The sequence below is a fragment of the Tauraco erythrolophus genome, chromosome 3 (genome assembly GCF_009769465.1).
Source record: "Tauraco erythrolophus isolate bTauEry1 chromosome 3, bTauEry1.pri, whole genome shotgun sequence".
NCBI classification, from domain to species: Eukaryota; Metazoa; Chordata; class Aves; order Musophagiformes; family Musophagidae; genus Tauraco; species Tauraco erythrolophus.
Window position 1 is genome coordinate 55,200,442 of NC_141467.1, and position 4,202 is coordinate 55,204,643.

At 37.1% G+C, this 4,202-nt stretch overlaps 1 non-coding gene across 1 annotated transcript; it reads right to left on the reverse strand.

The window, feature by feature from the left end:
• Window positions 1-741: 741 nt before the first annotated feature.
• Window positions 742-814, reverse strand: LOC147529007 (small nucleolar RNA SNORD36). Its single transcript, XR_015222092.1, has one exon. It is a non-coding gene; the product is annotated as a small nucleolar RNA SNORD36 (small nucleolar RNA).
• Window positions 815-4,202: the final 3,388 nt, after the last annotated feature.

Sequence of the window (4,202 nt, forward strand, 5' to 3'; positions counted from 1 at the left end):
GACCTTAAACTTTTCCAGAATCAGTGCAGCTGTACACAAATTGCAAAGTTCTAGCTAAATGCTGCAATGTAGCCTTTGATATCTTTCTTGTTATGATTAATTAAATATATTAATTAATTAAGCGTTTCCATATTTATAATTGAGTGGTTATGCATGGGTAATTATTACATTACTACTTAAGTACCATAAACAACTTCCCTCACTGCAGATTTTTTTGTCCATTTTGCTTTTTGTTTCAAATGCACTTGTTTATGTGTAATACTATTTAGCTAATATGAATAGTAAGATTAAGATAAATATTTATGTCTTAAGATACATTAATTTAAATGTAATTTTCTTTTATATCTTTACATTTTTATTTACTGAATGGTGCTGAGTAGACATTATTATCTGGCAAATAACAGACAGTAATAGTCATGACTGATGACTGAATCCAACTTCATCCTAAATTGCTTTAACATTTACAGGAAAAGTGGCAACTTTAGAAATTAGTTAAGATAACTATATTTATAAAATCTATGCTATGATGTATCACATTTTCTATCACAGCAATATTTTAACCTATTGCATATATCCTAGGCTGCATTTCTCTTTTGCTGGGTGGCAGATTCATGTTCGGTGACATGGCTGCGTAAGCCAATATCCACCCTATCGCTAGGCACTTTTTCCCACCATTAAGCCTCCTTCTGTGTTTGCTGCTACCCACAGTTGCATCCAGCTGTCTATGCGGTGAACTGGGGAATTGATCCAGTTGTAAAAGAGCTCAAACATTTTTTGCAGAGATAATTTAGGATAAATTAGTTCATCAATTCAATCCATTCTGTGGCTGCATAAACACTTATGCTGGAGATGAGCAAAGGCTCCTGGAGCAGAAAAAGCCTGGGCGATAAGGTTGGACTAGTGCACATTACAGCACAGTTGCTGCTAGAGGATCACAGCCTCAACAGCCAGAACTCACATTCAACTGTAGGATATCTGGGACATATAATTAGATCATCCTGTCTAAGGCCAGTTTTCATTACTGTGCTGTGTACTTCCTTTTTTTCAAGGAGCAGTTACGTTAACTTTCTGTATTGCTGGAAAGCTAAGACTTACCTTTTTGTCCCAAATGACAAACCCTTAGCTGCAAGTCTCACAGACCCAAGAGGTACCTGCAGTTCTTACATTTATTTATGAACCACCTTGTGCCCTGATCTTGCCTCTGGATCTGCTAGTGTGGACTTCTGTGCCTGTCACTTAAATCAGTGGAGCTTCACAGAGGCCCAAAGGGCCATGCCAGTAAGTGAAGATGAGAAGAGCTTTAAGCAAGACAGAGTTAGAGGAGTAAAAATACTGTCTTAGTTGGCTTCAGCATCTTTTTAACTTTGAACCATTGAAAGTTCTTTCAAATACTTAATTTTCTTTAGAATATTTTCTGCTGAAATTGAAGATAATAATTTTAATGTGCAGGTCTTTCTATTGTATCCTCTGACAAAACACTTTGAATACTGGATTTATGTTTCTGGAATAAACTTTTAGGAACTTCCTTAATTTGTTCCATTCTAGTTTTGGAAAAAGTATAAATGCAGTTTTATATATTCATCTTTTGCTGAAAAATATCTAATTATCAGTCTTTACCTCTACTCATCAGCATTCCCGTTGTCCATATTGCCTACCAACAGTTCAATTTCATTATGCTGTTTTTGAGCAAAACTGAATACCAGCTTGCCACAATAATGTCTACTGTTAGCAGTAAGGGGACTTGGGCTCAGCACTCTGGTGCCATCTCAATGCAGTATCAAAGCAATAGCACTAGAAAGCTGAATTAGAGCTGGTAGTTGAAGCAGAACACATTTCCTATTCTCTCTACATTATTCCTGCAAGTGATATCTTTCAGAGACAGTGCTCTCAAGAAGAAAAATAGTGTACTGCTCTTGTGTCTGCGTTATGTATTTGTAAAACTACTCAGGCAGCAAGAGAAGTTGAATATTTCAGTATCTGTCTGGTCTTACTCCATGGATACAGAAAAAAACACTGAATGAAAGGTGCTACATTTCTTTAATACATACTAGTGCAGATTTTTGAGATAATTTTCTAACAAGGGGTGAAAGTGCAGCGTTTGTGTTTGAAAATACTTGCACATCTGGCAACTGTGTATTGAAGCTTCTTGTTTGTTAACCCACATCATTTGCACTGCAGTTGTTTAGAGAATCAGGGTGCATGTCTTTGTTGAAAAACAATTTCCTTGCAGATATGCAGAGTGCAGCCTGAATAAATCAGCTAGAAGGACCCAGAAATATACAGACATAAAATGTGCACATTAATTGATATGTTCAATAGCTGCCTCTGAAATTGCAGAGTAAGGTTTTCACACTAAGCAATGATAACAGTAAGTACATCACGCTATCTTCCAAAAGCTGAACCAAAAGAGCTAAGGGTAAAAAAGTTTTAATTTATTAGTAAAAGTCAGCCACATAGAGTCAGGAGATATGACTTTTCTAATGCATTTTATATGAGATCCATATTTTATGGATGTAGAAGAAAAATTGTGGGAGGACCCAAGGTCCTCCCTGATGCTAAGCAGAGCTTTGGAACTAACATTTATATACAGGATAATCATTAAAGGTAGAATATTCTCTAGACACAGCCAGTGTAGAGCTGTTTATGGTAGATATCTGCACATTTTTATTAAACATTTCCTCAGTGTATGGAGAAAAGATGTTTCACAGGGAGAGAAGGTTTAGTGGATTACCATCTCATGTGTAGATCGCAATATTTGTAGAACTTCTAATGTATGCTGCAAAATGCCAGCTGTTTTGTGGGTAACTTGAGGACCAGTACCTTGTAGACCTGTGTCTTTGGAGTTCATTAATCACAGAGCTCTTTAAATTGCTTTTTGTTGGCAGGGGAAATAAGCTTGGAAGGATTGAGGTGCTTCTACCTTTTGAGCTCTGCGGGCTCCATACAAGAGCTCTGTGGCCATGCCACAGAGATTGGTGCATTTACTCTTCACAGCAGGTTGCAGTGCAGAGGTCCCCAAGCTAGCAGAAAATGTTTAAACTCCAGAGCTGCAAGAAGTATAGATGCATAGATGCCTGTGATTGCTCAGCGCTAATAAGCCCTGCTAACAGGCAGATCTATTTAGCTGGGACATAGCACTGTGCTGATCTTGCTGTGCTGTTTTGGAAAATATGTATGTTCAGCACCCCAGTTCACCATGTAGACATACCAGCTTGCTCAGGGGTCTCTAATGCAATACTCTGCTGGGCTCTGAAGACTTTTTTGTATCCTGAATACTCTAAAGAAATGTACAAGATGAAGCTTGCATGTTGAAAGCATCATACTCCTACTCACAGATTTTGTCTTGTTCTGTGTAAAACTGTGAGTAATCACCTTAGAAGACAAGAGCCAAAGTCTCCATGAGAATGAATAACAAATGTATTGTATGGTATTCACTCATCAAAGATGAGTGACTGACTATGGTTACAAACATATTCATGTATATAATGAACATACTATGGTTATATACAGGTTCAATTCTGTGAACAGTTCTTTGAATAGTTCCAAAAGGGCAGAGAGCTCTGCTGTGTGCTTCAGCAAGGAGGTGCAGACAGAGGAGAGCAGTGGTGGTGTGCAGCAAATTATTGATGATTTCCTGGCTACTTTGCCCTTTTAGAAGTGAAAAATCTACTTTGAATGTGAAACTTGCAGACTAGATGCAGGTAAGTTTTAAGTCCAAAGGCATACTTTGCTTTAAATAAATAAATAAATAAAAAAGAATCAGCAGTATAGTGTGAAGACCTCCATGTCTGGAAAAGATTGTTCCTCTTGAATACAAATAAACAAGATTGAAATAAATAAATCTGTCATTCTGTTATGTTTATTTTTTACCCTGTATAGACAGTCCACATTCCTGATTTAGCAGCTGTTGCCCTTGTCCTATATGTCTGTGTCCTAAATGAACATACCAATGACACTGCGATGACTAGCCATAAATATTTTGCAGGCATTAGCATAAGGAATACATTACGCCACCATTCAAAGATTACACCAACATATTGTGAAGTTTAGAATCACTGTTATTATAATTCTAAAGTTTGACAACTAAGCTTCAACATCTTATATGACTTGCTTACTGGTTGCTTAGAGGACCTTTCTTCTCCTGCCCTTTATATTTCAAAACGATCAATGGATTGTGTCTGTGTTTGAACTAATAATCATCT